The 21,841-nt window shown below is 35.9% G+C and overlaps 1 protein-coding gene across 1 annotated transcript in view; it reads left to right on the forward strand.

Moving 5' to 3' along the window:
• THADA (thyroid adenoma associated) overlaps positions 1-21,841 on the forward strand; it is a 277,319-nt gene that overhangs the window by 56,968 nt on the left and 198,510 nt on the right. The gene's annotated exons all lie outside the window — the stretch shown is intronic.

Raw genomic sequence — 21,841 nt, forward strand, 5'->3', positions numbered from 1 at the left:
TTTTATAGATTCATCTAGAGCATAAAACTATAAAAATACTATAATGAATTAACCTATGCTGCCAAATTCTAAGCCCTTGGGCAAAAATACCAACTGTTTAATAAGTGGACCTTTCAAAGTAACAAAAATTAGCAAGGCAGCAAGGACTGAAATGTAGAGCTTGTTTTTCAGTGCAATAGTGAAAGTTTTTTTCCTTTGGTATCTTCAAGTATTCCTAAAATGTCCTAAGTTACTTTTTCTTGATGTGTCATCAAGTTCTAGCTTGTGCAATCTTTAGTGTTATGGGTGGAAATTTAAATATTTGTGATACACTCATTAGAACATGTCCCAGATTACCTTTGCATTAAACTCTGGTATGGAGGGGAGCAGTTATAAATGTTGACCACAAGGAATAAATAATGCTTTTTACTTGTTGGTCTTTAGTTTTATGTTTACTTTCTAAGATGTTTTCTTCTTAACAGGGTTCATTAATGTCTAGAAGGAAACCTATAGAACCATTTTGATTATGGGTAATTTTTAGATATAATGCGTAAGTTTTGTTTGTTTTTACAGAGAAGCTTTGAATAATTATTTTTTAAAAAGCACCGAAGACGATTTAATGGTAGTCTAATTGGCTTGCAGTTTTTAACACTAGATGTCACTGTCGCTGCATGTTTAATTACTTCCTTAAATTCGTTTGGGATCCAGTTTGGCCCGGTGGTCTTGCTTTTGAGGATCCAGAGATAAATTCAGGCCCTATTCCTCTCCTGTCTAAAAAAGTTATTATGCTTCAAATTTAAGTTTTAAGCTGTTGTTAATTAAAATGTATTTTCTTGTGATGGAACTAAATCTTAGGAATTAAAAAATATCACGAAATCATTTTATGATGTACTAGTGATAATTTTAATGAAACCTGTGGTAATTCTGAATTATCATTTAAATTACTGCTTATCACTCTATAAAAATTCACCAGATATTTAAAAGGAAGGTAACGGCTGTAAGTATGAATCCCCTGAATAGGTTCAGGAAATACCAGAGAGCCCTTTTTTTTTTTTAACTGAGTAGTATTTTTAAAATAAATAAAACATTACTCCTTTTGAAGGATGATTACAATTTTTATTTTTTAGCTTGTTCTTAAAGAAATTCTTCCTGTCGGTAACTTGAAATCACTAATATTTGTTTCTCCTTAGCTTTGTCTATTTTGTTAATAATTCTTCAATGTGCTAAAGTTTAAAACAATTGGGTCATGTTATAAGGCCATGATAAATAGTGATATAAATAAAATAGTATATTAAGTCATCAAACAAATGAAATTAATGTTTAAAACTGAACTTGAAAATGAAGAAATGCCTTTTTTTAGTTTTTATGAAGTAGTTCTTGGAGATATAGATATATAACTGTGAGTTACTCTATATAGGAGAAAGTGATCAGATTTATTTAATTTGGATTACATCTGAAGGAGAGTGGAAGAATAGGGCAGTGGTACCACACAGTTTTAATCTTTTGCCAAAGTCACAGTGATGGAGAAAACTTCCTTATAAAGTTCTTCCTCTTGCATAGGAAAGGTTATGAAATATATTAATATAAGTTTCCTAGAAAGAGAGAAATGGAATATTTGTATAATTGTTTTGAGTAAAGTTGAAAAGCGAAATGAAATTAAGTTAATAATTATTTTTAAATGCGATGAACTATTTGGTAAGAGCCTTTACTTCAATAATCTGAAGATTGATATATACCATTACATATATAAGGCTTCTGTTCTCTGTTTAACTCTTGAAAAGTGTATTTCTTGTCAGCTCCTATTAGATTTGCTCTGCAAAACCTTTAGTGTCTTAAATTTGCAGTTATTTGTGATGCTTCTTGAAGTTATAGTTTGTTTAATTATGTCACTTTTTGCTGAAATGTTTATGCCTGTGCCCTATAATATTAACTCCCCAAGGGCAGGACCTTTTCCGTATATTCTGTGTATAAAATGGGCACTTTAAGAATGCTAGTAATAATGATGTCTTCTTGGTTGGTTTCTTAACCATCAAATAACTAACCTCAGCTGATGAAACCTCACAAGTCAGTTAAATTTACTTTCACAACCACAGATTGTCTTACCCACAATCTTGGAAATGTGTGCTTTTGGTCAGAAGGGAACTAGACATAAAAAGAACATCTGCTTTTTCCATCTAGTAGGGAAAAAATGTCTATCTTGGAGTAAACAAACTTGGTTTCTAGGCATTTTGCTGCTACTGGAGATGACCTTAATAGACTCCCTTATCCGCTTTGTACTTCAATTTCTCCATCTATATAACAGGAATAATAAGATCTATGCTCTGTACTCATAGGGCTATTGTGAGGATAAAACAAACTATTAGAGGTTCATTTTTTTTTTTGAAATTATTGGAAGTTCTAGGCGATTAGAGAGAGAGTTTATTTTCTCTCTCTGTTACCACTTCTGTGATTGTACTCATCCAGATGTCTTCCTCTTAAGACTGTGCTTTTTGAGGACAGGGTCAGTATCTTATCCATTTTTGCATATCTGGTGCCACCATAGTGTCTGGCATATAGGAGGTGTGTAGAAATAATTGCCTAACAAGTAAATTTTGTTACTAGAGGAGAGACAAGGAATCTGGGTTCTACTCCTGCCTTTGTTGCCATATAGCCATGATAATCAACTGAGACAAAGTAGTTAACCTCTTTGGGCCTTGATTTTTCTTCTCTGTAAAATAAGAGATTTGGACTCTCCCTGGGGTCTTTTCCCTCTATAAAATACTAAGCTAAGGCTTCACATAACGTTACTGGGTTGTGAGTTTGATAAAATGCTGTGTTCTGAGTGCCTGTCACATAGTGGGGACGAGAAGTTCCTGTTTCACATATAAAGAAAGGAGCAGAGGATCTGCCTCCCTGTTCATAAGTGAGTAGAGCGCACTGTAATTATTGAATTTTTGAACCCATCAGTCTTATTTCAGATTCATTCTTTGGATTATGAAGAATGAGAAAACACAAGTTTTACTTTTGTGTTTTTAAATAATGTTATTACTTTTTAATTTTCTGAAACTCCTTTCCTTTCTATTTATTATTGCCTGACTCACTTGACCTGATAGATAAGTAATTGATCCTATGTAAAATCAGAACCAACAAAGCTCTCTGACCTGGGGAGTGTGTTACACTTTCTAAAAAAGCCTCCAACTGCATGTGAGTGGGCTCACCTTGGTAGCTCCTCATTTCTTACAGGGCAGGAGCTAAATCAATGTGATCTTTAACTCCAGGTCTTTCCCTTTCACACCTATGTCTATTAACCTCAACTGTGCTAGTTCCTGCTAAAAGACAAGTGTCAATACACAGCAATCTGAAAAGCTTTATTTTTGACTTGTTGGAGTGTCTGCCTTGCCAAAACTTCATACAGGTCCTCAGTGTGCAGTGTTACATAGCTTTTGTACTCTCCCTTCATTTTAAATCAATTAGTGAACCAATAAGAATTTGAAAGCACTTATCATGAACTCAGTATTGACATGGTAGAGGAGTACAAGAGAAATATAAAATTTGGACCTTGCTCAAAGAGCTTACAGTTCAGCTAGGGAGACAAAAATTGTTACTTGTAAATCAGATAAAAATAGAAGATACCGGCCGGGCGCGGTGGCTCACGCCTGTAATCCTAGCTCTCTGGGAGGCCGAGGCGGGCGGATTGTTGGAGCTCAGGAGTTTGAAACCAGCCTGAGCAAGAGCGAGACCCTGTCTCTACTAAAAATAGAAAGAAATTAGCTGGGCATGGTGGTGCATGCCTGTAGTCCCAGCTACTCGGGAGGCTGAGGCAGGAGGATCGCTTGAGCCCAGGAGTTTGAGGTTGCTGTGAGCTAGGCTGATGCCACGGCACTCACTCTAGCCCAGGCAAAAGAGTGAGACTCTGTCTCAAAAAAAAAAAAAAAAAAAAATAGAAGATACCATATAATAATCACCTGCACAATGTGTTATGAGTAATGAATGCATCAGAACTTTATCAGTGGGAGAATTGAGTGGAGTATTTGGGAGAAAGTAGTGTTTCCCATGGGGATAAGTATATTGGGGGTACATGGAAACAGGTAGCTTGAAAAAGAGAAACGAAAAAATAATTTTATTTACCGTGTTGTTAAGCACAGTCTCTATTGTGTCTAATTAAAGAGAGCTCATATTCAAATTAATAATTTAGGATGGTTTAATACAGTTAACGAGAAAATGTTAAAGCATCACTAAGTCTGAGTAAAATTATTTCCAATGACTATATTAGGAGATGTTAAATTATATTTATTTTATTTTCCTGAGTATAAATGACAGAGGATTGTTTTAGTTATTAGTTATTTTAGTTATAGTTGGTTTCTTAACATTTGGTGTAGGTCTGGAAGGATCCTCCAAGGGGCATCTAATCCAGTCAAGCATCCTGCTTATAGACAGATTTTGAAGCAATTTTCAGACAGACTGGCTTCTCTCCTGTTTTTCATGTTTTCTAGGAAAAGAGATTCCACAAGTTTCTGTGGTTACCCGCTCCATTGTTTAGGAAAGAATTGGGTTCTCAAAACTAAAATTGAGAGCTGCAGGGCAATTGGGTTTTTATGTTTTAGAGAATGTAATTATTAGAATTCAAAATAGCTTATTTGCTTTGAACTACATAGTAGCGCATAGCAAGTACCTATTCAGCCAAATTGAAAATCAGAATTTTCTTTGACCATGGCCAGGATAACATTAACATCCTCAAACCCAAAGAATTCTCATTTTCTCCATTTAACAAGCATTTATTATGTTTTTACTCTGGGCTAGGACCTCTGCTGGTTCCTGGAATCCAAAAATGAATCCGAAATACTCTCTGCCCTAGGGGAACTCGCCTTATGATGAGAAATGAGGCAGTTATATGTGGTGTTGGAGTCTCTGTGAACACTTGTGTAGAAGGAAGGGAGAAATTGTGAAGGGAAGTAGCATTTTTTTAGTGCTCATTTGCCTGCTTGGCATATGCTAGACCCTTTGTACATGGCTAACTTAACCTGAATCGGAGCACCAGGAGGTAGGTAGTGTCATCCTAGTACACTAAATCTAGTGAGATTTAGTTATTTGCTTGTGGTATACAGTGAGAAAAAGGCAGAACTAGAACACCAATCAAGTTCCATCTGCAGAGTACATGTTAATTTACACACCAACACACAGAGCCTGTCTCAAGCAGTGAGTCACCTTTTTGGAGTCTGGCTTTAGATTTTATGTGTCAAACTCTGTGGGAAATAAGCCACTTCACCCAAAGTCTGAAGGTGGACTAATAATCTCACATCCCCCACATGGAAGGTTGATTTTCGCAAGAAAAGTGTGAGGGGGCCAGAGGAGAATTTTGTTTTGAGGTGACTTTGAGACTCTGTGGATGGTGGAAAACAATTTGGATTGTGTAAGCTTTAGGCCCATGAATGTTCTTTTGTTCGGTGAGCCCCTCACTACTGTTTTTGTGCAGGCAGAGGTGAGAGAGGAGCAGGTCTCAAGGTTTCTAATGTCATGCTGTAAAACCAGGAAGGTAGAAATCTTAGTTATCTGGTTGGCAAGAAAGGGAATGAATGAAATTACCCCGATAAGTGTATCAGTGCTGCTAGGAAAAAGTTTACCTTATTTTAAAAAAAAAAAACAAAAAACTATTATCTCTGTAAAGCTCTTGTATTTGATGATAGTTTGGTGGTATTGGGAGAGGATTTGCGGGTTTATGATAATTTTTTTCCATGATTTTGATTTCTTCTAGATTTAACCTAATGTTTTTCAGAGTCTGTGCTTATATTTTTCATTCAAATGTTTAATTAAAATGATAATAATAACCATTATTATTATTTGTTTTTATCTTTGAGAGGGCCTCAGAAGTCATGTAGTCCCATCTCATTTTGCAGGTGTGAAAAGTTAAGCGATTTGCTCAAGGTCACAAAGCTAGCACTGGTAATATAATTTAATGGTTATTTTTAGCTCACAGCTCAACTAGAACATTTTTTAAAATTAGCTAATTATTTAGAAACGAAGTTTCTGTTATCAACAATAATACTAATTTGGATTCAAATGATTCTAATGTAAAATATGAAGTTTGTTCTCTCAAAGAGATACTTCAGTTATGTTAGGATTTTAAATATGAATGATTTGAAGTTAAGAGCCCCAGTGTTTTGATATGGTCTGGAGGGTCATTCATGCATTTTTCACAGTTGTTTGTAGAATGATCCTTTAGTCTGGTTCTTTAGGCACAGTAGATAAAATGAGTATTTTTGGAGACCAAAAGGCAAAGTATAAGTCTTGTGTAACCCTTGTTGAGAAGTTCTTAAAGTCAGAATTTAGTCTATACTGACACTTTGGCCTATGGAAAGTTTCATGTTTCAAGTTTTTGTTCATTCTTAGGTTTATAGATTATAGGTAGGAAAACCACAAATAAAATTTTTAACCGAAAAGAAGTTCTTATAAAGAAATATGTTCATGAATTTAAAGTGGGAATTAGTCATTGTGTTCTTAAATATTGACTCTTGCATGGACCAAGTAATCTTTGTTCCTAAGTACTGCTTCAGGCCATTGCCTTCTTTAATAACTAAGGCATTGTTGCTTTAGTTTGAGCATGTTCTATGGAATTTTGGCAATGCATGCATCCTCTTTCTGCATCTTAGTAAAAGCATGAGTAAATATTTTTTCTTAGCTTTGGTATTTTTGTAGCTTACATTTTATATGAGCCAGACTAATATAATGTAATACTAGGATTACATAATTTAAGACGTCAGGATTGCTTCCAGGACTATGAGATAAAGTCTTCATTTATCAGGGGGTTTACAAGCAGTATTTTTTGCTCATTCAGTACCTGTAGAGAAATACCACAGAGCTATTTTCCAAATGAGAAAATGGAGTCAAAGAGGTTAAAGCCAGAGGGTGTAGTTTCTTTAGAACTTGAATTATATTTCTTCTTTATTCAAAACTTAGTCCTTGTTACTATTGATTTTAGTAATGTATAGTTTAGAAATTCTAGGAATTTCTAACTGTCATTATACACTGAATTTCCATTTAATAAAATATAATCAATAAAAATTTTTCATTCAATACTTTTTATGTACCTTGGCATTCTCATATGTACAAAAGTAGTTTATGATATGATCTTGGATTTCAAGGAGTTTATTGTTAGGAGATAAGACCAACATGTGAACTAGTTTAGGAAATATGAGTTTCAAACTGTCTCTGATACTGACTTTCAGGGGATAAGAGGTCGGAGGAGGTTGAGGTCAGGCCCATGTAATAGTCCAGGTTTAATGTGAACTTGAAAGGATGGGCAGGATTTGAATAGGTAGGGAAGAGGGTGTTGCATATTGGGTTAATAGCATAAACACAGATATACAGATTGGAATACACATTGTAAATGTCTGAGAAAATTAGATGATAAATCAGACTAGAACAGAGAGGACATGATGGAAATGTTCATTCATTGATTCCTAGAGCAAGGATTCATTGACCACCTCTGTAGATACTGTACTAGGTTCTGAGGCTCTATCAGTGAGTAAAACAGTCATGTCAAAGAGATTAGTTTGAATTTTATGTAACACTCTTGTACCAGCATATTCCATGATAAAATTACTGTTTTAGGAATCATTTGAGAAGTGATTGCATTCTGTGTCACTGGCTGGTGGGAATGGAGAATATGGTACAAAGCCCTGGAAGAGAGTTGCTCTTGAATAACTAGCTCTCTCTGTGGATTGTTTAAGCATGGTTCCAGCTTGGTGTGATTATTTCAGTATTTATTGTTTCTGTCACTTCTAAATTGAGTAGTGGCTATAATATATATATCTCCTATGTTTTAAGAAATGTTAGTCCCCAATAGAGTCAAAGATAGTGAAAATTGATTTTTCTGTTTTTCACTAAATAGGAACAATGGAGTAAATAAAACTTCCTTTATGACAGGGCTTCTCAGGACATTTAATATGTTAGAATGCATTTTGGGAATCTTCAAGAGTGAGATATAGCATGCAGCATACATATTTCCTGAAATTATTTGACCATAGATCTCTGTGTCTGTCTGTCTGTCTGTCTGTCTCTCTTTCTCTCCCTCTCTCCCCCTCTCTCCCCTTCTCTCCCCCTCTTTCTCCCTCCCTCTCTCTTTCTTTATCTTTCTCAGATTGTCTGTTACCATCTTATATTCCATCAGACATAGTTTGGGGGATACTGCTGTGGAGATACTCATTGAGGCAGGTGAGAGGAATGTTTCTGATTATTAGGAGCAGCACCATCTATGAGAAAGAAAGATACTCATTTCAGTTACACCTTGGCAGCAACAGAAAGGCTTAATTTTAGTAGCAGTTAAATACACTATAAATTATCCCAAATTGTCAGATAAAAATTTAAAAGTGTCCTACATATAGTAGGTAGTCAATATATAAGAATCCATGAAACTTTCATAATTTTAGACCTTTAAAAATCATACAATAATTAAAATTCCTCTTTGGAAGAATGAACTTTGTATTCTATATTAGAATCTTTTACCATTTTGTAAGAAGAAGATAATTTCCATTTTCCCAAAGGCTTGATCATTAGTATGGGGAAAATAGTGCCTACAACATGGTTGATGAACTGATCAGCAAGCTGAGCACCTAACCTGTCAGACTGTGATATACACATATATATCTATATATCCTTATCTATATATCTATATAGATATAGATATATCTGTATTGTGTGGGGGGATGTTGGAGGGCAGATAGGGAGAGGGAAATAGAGAGGTAATCAGCTTTGAAATATAATAGGCAAGTCTTCAGGATCCCTTTGTAGGGCTGAGTTCTTTACCTTTGTTCTGTATGTCTTGCTCATAAATTAAACAGCATATTCTCTTGTCATCCGTCATCCCCCCTCCACCGCCAATAATAGCCCTATCTGTTAAATATTTAAACATAGACTTGAAATAATTCAGATTTACAGCAATTAGAATGCTGCTGGCTGCAACTAACAGAAAACCCAAGTCAAAATTTAAACAAGAAAAATTTATCCCATATGTAACCAGGAAGTATTAAGGGGGATTGATTCATTTCAGGTTGATAACATCATCAAAGACACAGGTTTTTTTCCCCCCAGGTTTCTACTGTGCCATCCTTGATGTAATGGCACAGGGCCCAGGCAAGCTTCCTTCATGGTTGCAGTTCTAGCCATCATATCCAGATGCTACAGTGTCTAGGCACAATATCCAGTGGCTTTGTGCGTCTCTGTTTCCTTTTAAGAGCAACAACAACAACTCCTGAATGTGTTCCCATGTCCCCACCTCCACACTTTACAGACTTTTCTTCGCAACTTGTTGGCCAGAGTTAACATCTTAGCATGTCCCAACTTATCCCTGGTGAGGGAAATAGATCCACCATAACTAGCTTAGACTAATCAGGATTCTCCAGTGCGGTCTGGGGTTGGTGCCAGCCCTCCCTGTAGCATATGACTACTGAGAGAAGGATGAATACCCAACCAAAAGTAAAATTTTGTTAAAAGGAAGGATAGGATAGAGGAATGAATGCTGATAGGCAACTAATGGTATTTGCTGCTACAGTCTTCTAGGCTATCTCAAAAGCTGTAAAAATGTTTTCATTAAGAACGATGACTTAAATAGGAAGATAATATATGTAGGATTTTGGCCTAATAGGAAAATATATTTTTCCTTTATTTATATATTTCCTTCATATAATTTTAGAAAGATATGAAGTAGTAAAAGTGTGTAGATATATGGTTCTGTATAATTCATTTCTGTAAGCAGCTTGCATTATAAAAATTTCAGCCAGGAGCAAAGTATATGTCTTCACACATGAACAAAGTTTTGTAGAATGTTGAAATAGAGATTCTGAATGGAATGTAATCAATTTCTAACCCAGAAAAATGCTTTTCTGCAATATGAAATGTCTCCTTGTTTCAAAGCAAATCTCTAACAATCTAACAGAATGATAACATTGCTTTTTTTTATTATAAACTCTAATTCACTTTGGAATTTGGAATTTGACCTGTATATTATAGCGTTGATTTTTCTTCTTGTAAGGCCACATGGTGTGAAGTCAAATTATCTTGGTACTTAATGATTTTTATTTATGAACCAAAGTATTTTGATGCCACTTTTTTGGCCTCTGAACTCAACTTAGGCCAATTATCCTGAACAATCTCTCTTTCTCTATCTGCTAAGTTTCTTTTTCTCTCCTCTAAACTCTAAATGCTTTGTTCTGCACATGCTGCCTCTGTAAAAGTGGAACATGAGGTTATAAGGGTCAGGGCAAACCAGCTGGGCTCAACAGAAGATGGGGTCGGACTAGCTTCATTTGACAGGAAATAGTAAGGTAGACCCAGTTGCTAAATCTTGGAGGTCTAGAATTTTTCACTCTATAAGCACAATTCTAGAGCCATCTCTTGCTCTTTAGACATCTTTGCCTTTCTTGTATTTATCTCTGTGATTGCGTTCTGCATTCTGAACAAAGATGTAGATACATATATAAATGGTCAATTACATATTTCCCTCCACTTAAATTCACTTGATTCCTTCCCTTGCCCCCTACAATCAAAGCCCTCCTATGCCATTGGTTCCATTTCTATAATTAATATCCTATTTAGGTGATCCAACTTTTTTTTTTTTTTTTTGAGACAGAGTCTCACTGTGTTGCCCGGGCTAGAGTGCCGTGGCGTCAGCCTAGCTCACAGCAACCTCAAACTCCTGGGCTCAAGCAATCCTCCTGCCTCAGCCTCCCAAGTAGCTGGGACTACAGGCATGCGCCACCATGCCTGGCTAATTTTTTTTTTGTATATATATATTTTTTTAGTTGTCCAATTAATTTCTTTCTAATTTTAGTAGAGACAGGGTCTCGCTCTTGCTCAGGCTGGTTTCGAACTCCTGAGCTCAAACAATCTGCCTGCCTCGGCCTCCCAGAGAGCTAGGATTACAGGCGTGAGCCACCGCGCCCGGCCAGATCCAAGTTTTTTTCTTCATCATTCATTCAGCACGTATGCTTACTAGGCCAAGGCTCTAAGTGCTGATGAGAGTACAGACATTTATAAAATACGGTCTAAATCTTTGAAGAACAATGGTGGAGGGGAAATAAAACTTGAACTTAAATGTAAAACAAGCTGGAAAGCTGTAAGCGCTCTATGAACTCCTTCTTCTCTCTCAGGAGAAGAGACTGTGTGCTCCACTTCTCCCATTTCCTCAGTTCAGCCCCACTGCATAATTGTACCTCTAGCAGAGATCTTTCTCACACTCTTAAGGCACACATCCTTTTAAACCCCTTCCTCTTTCCCTTCTCTCTCAGTTCTTCTGTTAAGACAGAAAAATCTCACCTGACCATTTCTTTATCTTGCTTTCTTCTTCTGTTCTGTCTGTATGACAATAAGTGATTTCAGATCATGGCTGATAAGCACAGAGAGCAGTATTGATGAAAGGCCTCCGCTGCCTGTACAGTCAGGTGCCACATAACATTTCTGTCAATGACGGACTGCATATACAATGGTGGTCCCATAAGATTATATAATAAAGGAGCTGAAAAATTCCTGTCCCCTACTGACATTGTAGCTGTGGTAAGGACTTAGCACAAAACATTAGTCACGTCTTTATGATGATGCTGGTGTAAACAAACCTACATCTACTGTGCCACCAGTCATATAAAAGTCTAGCATGTACAGTTATGTACAATATCTGATATTCCATAATAAACAGCTATGTTACTGGTTTATGTATCCACTATACTATACTTTTTATCATTATTTTAGGGCATACTCCTGCTTATTAAAAAGAAGTTAACTGTAAAATAATCTTAGGCAGGTCCTTCAGAAGGTATAACAGAAGGCATTGTTATCATAGGAGGTGACTTCTCCATGTTGTTTTTGTTCCCGAAGAACTTCCAGTAGGACAAAATACGGAGGTGGGAGACTGATATTGATGATCCTGATCCTGAGCTTTTTAAATAAATTTAGTTAGCCTAACTGTACAGCGTTTACGAGGTTTGCAGTAGTGTATAGTAATGTCCTAGGCCTTCACATTCACTCACCGCTCACCCACTGACTCAACCCAGAGTAACTTCCAGTCCTGCAAAACTTCATTCATGATAAGTGTCCTACACAGGTATATCATTTTTTTTTATTTTTTATAGAATATTTTACCGTACCTTTTCTATGTTTAGATTAGATTCTATGTTAGATACCTATTGTTGTCTTGCAGTTGCTTGCAGTATTCCGTACAGTAACATGCCGTGCAGGTTTGTAGCCTACGAGCAATAGGCCATACCAAGTAGCCTAGATATGTAGTAGGCTAGACCTTCTTGGTTTGTGTGAGTACTCTCTATGATGTTCATACTACAACGCAATTGCCTAATGACACATTTTTCAGAATGTACCTCCATCATGAAATGACAGGTGGCTGTATTTGGAAATGAAATTATATGTATTCAGTGTGGTGAGTGCCCAGTTTTCCCCAAAAACTTAGCACAGGTCATCTTTTCCATCTCCTTCATGCTTTAATTAAGCTAACTTTCCCTTAAGCTTTAACATTTCAGGGAAATAAAAAAGGTTCTTTCAGTGGTGTTCTCTTATTTTGATCAGTTACCAATATTGCAATAGCATAGGTTTTAATTTTTTAATCATTATAAAAGTATGTTTCAATGGTGAAATAAATTATTTCTGTGTGCTACCTATAGTGCCGCCATTTATGGTATTTGTCTTTGGAAAAATGTATTTACCATATGACTGTTTATAAGTTGGAGCCTTTCCACAGATGGACATACCATTCTTAAATACTTGCTTGTTTTTATCCTTTCTGTTTTCAGTCCTGGCCACCTTTGAAATTGTGCTCTCATGCTTTGCCAAACTGGTTGGCTCACCCATGGAAATTGAATTCCATGGGATCCATGGCATTTTCTTTGGAGGTTTCTTTCTCTAGAAATCTCTTCCTGCTCCTGCCCCCCATTAAATCGAAGTTTAATGATTTTTCAGGGCCTTGTGTGTTATATCACTCTTTATAGAAACTTTTAAAATCAAAATAGAAAGAATCATGTTTCTTGGTTCATTTATCTTAGTCTTGAGTGTGTGTGTGATTTGATATCATAATTATGTATTAAGGATCAACTGTATGCCAGACTTAGTGTTGGACACCAGGAGGATACAGAACAACCTATTCTTAGGGAGTATGCAGTGGTCTTGAAATGAAACAAAAACCCAAAACCAACAGGTACAAAATAATTAAGGAACAGATAAGTCTCATTGTGAAGTGACAGTAGTGATAAGAAGAGGGAATGATCACTAATTAGGAATTAAATATTATATTATTATTATAGTATAACCCAAGAAATAAGCATTTGGTTATATCTTATATATTCTATGATGTAAATACCATAGCCTGTGTATTAGGAAATGCTTGGAACTATGGTCACTGTTTATAAGCAGTTTCTCTATTTTTTAGAGAAACTGACTGATTTTTGATGTGTTTTCTTTATAATCAGAAATACTCAGTGATATAATTGTCAATACTTTTATTCTTTTTGGGGGGAGCAATAAATGATAATTTAGTAGTATTCTGTGTTCCCCTCTAATCAGTAATTTTTGATCTCTTTACTTAGGTGAACCTTGGATCTTTAGAGACCCAAGTGCAATTGTGAAATTGAAGAAAAATGCCCACAACTCAAACTCTTTTCCTACATTTATTCTTTCTTACCACAGTCAGCCTTTTTGTACCTTGGGTCCTCCCTGGTATCAGTATGCATACCATAGATGAGCTGTCTTTCCCTATATTCAAAACACATATTCTTCAACTGGAATTGTCTCCTCTTTGCCACCATGTCACTGCTGATTTTGTAGGTTAGCTAAGTCTGGTTGAAACTGCAGAGTCTTCCAGAGCCTGGGGGATGAATGGATTATGCTGTGGTCTCCAGAACTCTACTCTTGCCTCTCTTTATTTCACTTTTGTTCTGTCTTTTTATATTGAAAGTAAAATATGCTTATGGAGAATATGGAAAAGTTAAAGTCTTATTCTCTTCACCCAAATGCAATCTTTATTATCATTTTGGTGTGTTTTCCTGCCATTTTTTTCTGTCCATGAGTATTTAGTTTTTATAAAATATATTTGTAATTATTCTGTATACACAGTCTTTCAGCCTCCTTTTTTCACTTACAGGAAGCATTTTTCATGTAGTTTTATAATCATCATTCATTTTACCTTTTTGTAAGTGCTTCAGTAACATTCCTTACAATGGAAAAATCATAATTTCCTTGATAATTCTATTATACTATTAAATATTTTAATTTCCCCTCTAGTTTTTAGAATATTAATAACAGTGTGGTGAGTGTCTTTGTTTATAAAGTGTTCTAACATGTAAGGTTATTTCCTGCAGATAGATTGTCCTAGGTGTAGTTTCTTGGTCACAGGGTATATAACTGGTCTTCAGATTCTGTTTATGTATTGTCAGATTTCTTGATAAATCGATCTTGAAAAACAATTTCCCCATGTCACAATCATACTAACAAATTTTTATTAGCTCTCTATTGCCTACAGCCTAAAGTCCATAGCCCTCTAATTGGCCTTTCCCTTTTTAAAAAGCTTTCCTTTTTAAAAAAACTTAAAAAAAAACAAAACAGAAAAACAACCCTTTCTTCTAGTTTTAACCAGCCACTTATCATTGAACATTTACATTCCATCTAATTTTTCCATATTATAAAAAAATGGTGCAGGGAATATTCTCTAATGCAATTTAGCTCTGCCCATGTTTTTTGCATTATATTTTTGGGTTAAATTATTAGCAATGAAGATACTGGATTAAAGAATATAAACATTCAATGAAACTGGTAGCCAAGCTGTTTAAAAATAAGATGATATTAATTTATAAATTACCAGTATGTATAATCTTCCTAGTAGTGAATATAATTATTTTTTAATTCAAGTTTGAGGGAATATAAGGGGGAAATTACCATGTTGTTTCAATTTGCATTGCTTTTATTACTAGTGAGGTTGAAGGTTTGCCCACATTATTTGTTGGTTAATTGTATTTTTTTCAGCTTAGCTTTCAAGGCCCTATATAAGTTGGACCTGCCCTTTTCACCTTATCTCCTATTTTTCAAACCCACAAATATTTATTAAACTCCTACGAACTAACTTTTCCCACCCCAGGAAATAAACATACTCTAAACAAGCTAATCTCTTTACTGTTCTTTTGAATTTGTTAGGCTTTTCTTTTTGGTGCTTTTGTTCATGCTTCTTCCATTCCTGCAATGCCTGTCCCTCCTCTTTTTCTTACAGTATGCTGATTTTTCCCATCTGTGGGGTTCAGCCCAAATCTTTTTTTCCTCTGGAAGTCTTCCCTGACCTGACTGTGGCTTGCCGGAGAACAAGATCTGGATCTGGTGCTCCCTTGTACTCCAGTGCCTCATTCAGGGTCTGCCTTATGTAGCAGGCAAGAAGATGATGTTGCTAAGAAGATGCGCGTTGAGATAGGCAGCCCTATATTTAACTTTTGGCTTTGACTTTGGGCAAGTTATTTAGTTCCCTGAGCCTCAGTTTCTTCATCTCAGCATCATCATAAAATGGGGGTAGTAGTAGCATCTGCCCCTAGAGTTGTCATGAGGAGTAAATGCTATAATCCTCATAAAGGGCCTAGAGCGGTGGTGCTTGGTATATAGAAAGCTCTTCTTTGGTGATAATTATTTTAAATTAATTGAACGAATAAACTGGCCATCCCAGCATGTGTTCTCCTTTCCTTAGGACTTTTCCTGGTGTGCCCCAGATTATGTATACTGTCTCTTTCTGGCATTGGTTATTGTTTCTTGAGAATTAGTTATATACTCTCAAATAAATACCAAGTTCTTAAGGGGAGGGACTGTATTTTAAGTTTTTTTGTGAATTCTTAAGGCACTATGTAAGTGATGATTGAGGATAATTGTGTAGCTTTGGTAGCAGTGAAAATGAGGGGAGTGCAGTGATGAGGACCTCATTTCAGTCTAATACTAAAAGCTTTACTGAACCTTTACTAGAAGGACTTTCTGCTAGGGCCTTTAAAAAATGTTTAATTTTGATGCTTGTTCAGCCAAATGGGGTTAGTTATTCGTAGAAAATAGTAAAAAGATCCAAATAACACCACTGGATTTCACTTTTCCATATAGTGTTTCAAAGTGTTGTATTCATTAATATTTGTGAAAAACTTATGGTTAATACCACAAGAAGTCATAAACTAAACCAGATTTTCCCTTTTTTTAACTTTCACATGACTTGGATTAACAACAGTGTTACTCCCTAATTTACACCAAGCATTCTCAAAAAGCTGAAACAATGATTCATATTTAGTCACCATGCGACTGGCTATTTTCATTTATTTAAAATGTAAACAACAAAAAAAATCCTGGATAAAGATCTCCACGTATTTTAACTAGTGACAGATGCTATGATCAGTATTTCTACTTAAGTCAGGCATTTTTTACATACACCTCAAGCCTTGCAATTAAGCTTTATGCCTTTCCAAGCATAACAGTTAACCAATAAACCAAAATATCAGCCTGGTCTGGCTTAGCTCAGCGGTCTTTTGATTTCTTCCAGTCTGTTTGATGTGGAGGCTTATTGAGATTTATCTACTGAGCTGTTCATAGTTTGTAGGGCTGAGAGCACTGGCTATATTATATAAGATTCCATTAGTGACAGAAGAGTATAGACAGTCTCTACAGAGTAGGTAGTTTAGTTAGTTGTGCTGGTCATGGTTTTGTTGATATTTTTAGGACTGTTTTCATGTTTTTCGTTAATACTCAATGATTTTTCTTATTTACCAGTTTATACTGTGAGCCTCAAAACAGATGTGGTTTGATTGGTTCAATTCAGTAGAAAGTTTCTTCCTCAATTTTCAGGAGAAATCTCTGTGCAGATTTGAAAACTTTTCCAATTATGTGGACCAGTTTATCCATAGGTAAATAAAAATAGAAATATGTAGTAATCAATCCTAAATATTTGCTATGTGAGTAGGTAAGCATCATTCCACTGTATTGTTCATGATAGTAATAGCATCAGTATACCCAGCTTTATAACATAAAGGCTGCAAAGGGCTTCCACATGCTTATCTCACGCATTCCTGGTAGGAATACTTGATAAATATTATTGTCCCCCATTCTAGATGACACACTTGGAATTTGGATTATTTATTTGCTACAATGTCTTATATCTAGTGTGAAGCAGAGGTGATGTTCACATTCAGATGTGACTCCTAACCCAGTTTTTTTTCATTACATCAAAACTTTTTTGTCCAATAATATACAGTATTTTTAAAAGTGACACAGTTCTGCCAAACAGCTTTCCAGTGGTGTTTAGTCACATCCTCTTTCCTGAGAAGTGAAATTACTCAGGTTTACCCTGCTGGAGATAAGAAAATAAGGTCATATTGAAGGAATAATGAAACTTATTCATTATTTCTGACTCAGTTGCCTCGTGTATCAAATGGGGAAAATACCTCATAGGGTTTTTGTGCAATTAAGTGAGTTAATGCACACTGGGAGGTTAGGAGAGTGCCTGGCACACAGTAAAAGCACAGTACATTTAGCTCTTGTTAGTATTCATTTACACAATGGGGTTTATTGACCTGCTGTTATGTGCCAGGTAATGTGCTGGGTATTAGAAGTTAAATAAGTCAAAGGCTTTGCCCTCCAGGGTCTTAGAATCAGGCAGAGTTGACATCCTCCAAACTATATGCCAGGAGCATGAATGGTCCCTTATAGAGACATACAAGAAGAAATTTGGAAGTACAGAGTGGGGATAAGTACAGACTGTCAGGGGAGGCTTCCTGTAAGAGTCAGAGCCTGAGCTTGAAGATGAATAGAAGTTAGCCAAGTGAAGAAAAACCAGGTCAAAGGGGGAGCCAGGAGGACAGACGATGGTGGTGAAAGGTTGATGTGAATACATTTCTTCAGTCCGGGATTTCTTGAAGACTTTATACGCTGTTATGTACTGTGACTCTTCATGCATAGTGTTGAATACTCATTGAAAATATTGGAACATGGAATCCTCTTTATGGAATATCTTGTGAAGAACTATGTTTTAAAGAACACACTTTGGGAAACTCTGAATGGACTGAGTGGTGAAAAGAGAGAAGCATGAGTTCAGGTTAGAAATGAGGTAGACAAGGAAGATAGGGAGATATTGATTAAAGATATTAAGACAGCAGATTTGATAGGATTTGATGAAAAACAAGGGACCAGGGAAGAGGAAACACAGTGGCAGATTTGTGGCTTGGACAGCTTCTAGGGCTAATGGTGCCATTTCAGAGGTGAGGCTTTAGGAGGAGGAACAGGTTAGTAGGGGGAGATACCAAGTTCAGTATTGCATTTGTGTTTTGAGATGATATCTAATGAGACATATCCATTGGGCAGTTTGTTATATGGGGTCTGGGGCATAGGAATGAGATCTGGGCTAGATGAAGTAGTCATCTGTGTATAGATAGTATTTTATGCCAGGACAGTAAATGAGATCACCCACAGGGGTAAGGGAGACTTCAGGAGGCATCAATATTTAAGTGATCTGTGGAGGAAAGAGGATCTTACAGCAGAGATTGAATATTTCAATAATCCAGTATTCTTTAGGACATGTTTGTTTCAAGATCCATGAGTATTTTGTTTTGTTTTTCTGGAAAGTACCTGAATCCACCCATGCAGGAAATCTACTTTGTGTTCTCTTCCTCCTAAGAATCTGGGTAGTTGTAGAAGGAGACACTTCACCCCCACCCTACACTCTCTGAGGAGAGCTGTGTGATACCCCGCCCAACTCTTCTGAACTCAGTGGGGGAAGGTGGAGCTATCCTGCATCGTTAAGTTTTTGAGTGTTAGGTCCTTAAATGTAACTGGAGAAATAATGAAAGAGAAGTATTCCACTGGATTAAACAAGTTCAATGGATTTTAATTTTCCTGATAAACTATTATTAAGAAATTGTTTTGGAGATTTACTCTCTGAGTAGGATTAGCTAACCTACATTTTTCATTTGGATAAGTAGTTCTTTAATTAGAAACCAAGATTTAGGGAATAGTTTCCCATTGCTTTATATAGTGTAGAGAAGGTATGTGAAACTGCCAAATGAAAGTTTTCCTCATGATAGTGAGAAGCAGGGAAAACAAGAGGAAATTATAATATGTTAAGGGAAAGGATTCTGTTCATCCAATGTACCTGCTTTTATCTTCAGTTCTGGAAGTCTCTGCCGGCAGGGTTCCCCCGCCCCCCGCCCCACCTATTCTTGTCATGCCAAGAGTTGCATATTTCTGGCAAAATGTTCATTACTGGCTAGGGGTGTGCAAGAAATCCTTTGCCAGAGAATTAAGCAAGCAGAAGTCTGTCAAAACAAATATTCTAGTTTGAAAATATAGTCCTGCGGGGGAAGGAGGGAGGGATGGATAGTGGAGGAGGCCAGGGCATGTTCTAAGGCTGAGTATTTATTTCATAAGAATTCTGTGTTCTGAAAGACTGTTGTTTGTAGGAGTGCTGGAGGAAGCAAGCAGGATTGTGGTACATTAAATGTACTGATGAGCAAGGATGGATTTCCTGGGGATTTTTGGTTTGCTCTTGTGTTTGGTATGTAGCTCATCTGATGACAGCCTTTGCTAAGAGTGAAACATTTTGATAACAAATAGCCTTTTTAATTTGCTTCAAGAGACATTTAACAAAACTTGTGTTTACATGGAAAAACTCTCAGGCCTGAGGATATTAAACACTCATAAACAAACATGCACATAAACACCAGTCTACTTCATAAGCATTTATTTGGCTGGGAAATGCCAACTTTATATAATTTCAATTTTGAAAGTATTTGCTCATTGATTCAGAAAAGCAAAACTTGTTTTTCCTTCTACTTCTTCCTTGTTACTTTAAAAAAAATCATTTTATAAATGAGTAAGAGTATAGACTGGATAAATGCAAGGTTTTTAGATTTCTTTGCTATATAGTTGGTCAAAACTGCTATTATAAAAGTTGCTCTTCAGTTGGAGAAACCTAGGCTGACACTTTTGTTCCTATTCACTGGGATGGGTGTGGGCACTAACCATATTAAGCCTCAAGGATGAAAACTGTGGCATGCACAAGTGAATTTTAGTTCTTCTACAGGATTTCCTGACCATATATCAATATAGAAGTGACATTATTTTCTGAGAAATTAAAAAACAAAATATACTGCTTTTTAATATTGTAATAAATGATCATACATGATAGAATGTATTAGTAATAAAAGTCCTCAAAATAACATTAATGAAATACAGACCAGTTTATTTTTATCTTCTCTGGCTAAGTTTACGCTTGCTACCATAAACAATTCAAGGAACACATGCCTGCATCCAGAGCACTGGAAGGAAGCCCTCCTGCTCTTTGATTCCCCAATTTGATATACTTTAGTTACTAGAAGAAAGATTAATTGATGTAAATTTTCTTTAATTTTAGTAATTCAAAAGAATAAAAATTTTTTGAGGGCTTGAAAAGATCATGGTGCACCGTTGGAATTTGCCTTTAGTAAATGTAACATTTGTTTTCTAAAGAATTATAACAACATACTTAAATTCCAGAACAGTAAGCAAAATAGCTTAAGTTCACTGACTTGAAAAAACATTCTTTTATACTGCACGGTTCTAAAATAAATACTTAAAAGAAACAGAGAGCAAGCCATTCTATCTTGGATTTCATTTTCCTTCAGATAGAACAGCTAGAACAAACATTCTTGCTAGTTAACATTGCCTGTGTTTTTATGAAGTTAATAACTGACCTGTCAATCACGCCCTATATAAATACGGTAGTTGAATGCTTTCTGCTTTAGAAGCACTTTTATTTACAAGAGCTGCCAGCCAAGATTTCCAAAGGACTCCATGGGCTGTTTGCTTTGATCTGTTTTGAGGGCTGGTCTCTTTATACCTGTTGGTTTGCTCTTTCTGATACCTTTGTGTCATCAGGTATGGGGAGAGCAGATGTGCAGAATAAACACGTCTTAAGGAAACCAAGACTCAAGAGAAATCATGTAATTATGAACCAACAGCTCTAAAAAAGAGAGAGAGAGAATATTTTCTTAAATCAGCTTAGTTGCTGTTATGACAAGAGAACAGATGTTGTGGTATTCAGCCCAGAGAAACAAGATCTTTTCTCTTAAATCTCAGCTTATAATGGTGTGTGTATCCCCCCACCTTTCAAACTGTTGCTCTCCTTTAAATTTGTAAATTGCTGAGATGTTGCAGCTCTTCTCAGTTGACTTTTGCCTTTGACCTTTTTTCATTTGCTCCTTCCCTAGGAAATGTTTACCACATGTCTCTATCCAAATAATTGTCTCTCTGTGGAAATAGTTACCTTTGCATTTTGAACTGGAAGTGCCTTTTAATGTTTAAGGCAGGTTTCAAAAAAAGGGTGGCTTTTTGTTGTTTATCGTATGATTTTGATTTGGGGTTTCCCCCCAACACTGAGGGGAACTGAAAGCCAAATTCATCTGTATCCCCCAAAATGCCAAACATAGTACTCAGTATATGAAAGAATGGTAGAAATTAAGAGAAACTAAAATTCTTTGGTCTTGTTTCCAAAATGACTATTCTGAGTTTAATTTCTTTCACCTTTCCATTAAATATTGTCTTACTAATTCCTGTATATTATATTTACATATTACTTTTCTGTAGGAATTTGAAATTTTGAACATATTGGAAAGGTTATCCTCTATTTTAGTTTGAAATTAAAACTTCAAACTAAAAGGTATCTTCCCCTACCTTTTTTAAACTAAAAATTTTACCTTTACAGTGCTTTAGGAGGAACTGATTTAGAGATTTTCAGGCACTTGGAGTCATTCACCCTACTACTTTGGGAAATTCTCTTTATACTTTTCATACTGATTTTTTTTTTTTTTTTACTTTTTTTTTGGGGGATATTGGGGTTATCAAATGTCTTCTT

The sequence above is a fragment of the Propithecus coquereli genome, unplaced genomic scaffold, assembly GCF_000956105.1.
Source record: "Propithecus coquereli isolate 6110/MARCELLA unplaced genomic scaffold, Pcoq_1.0 Scaffold43, whole genome shotgun sequence".
NCBI classification, from domain to species: Eukaryota; Metazoa; Chordata; class Mammalia; order Primates; family Indriidae; genus Propithecus; species Propithecus coquereli.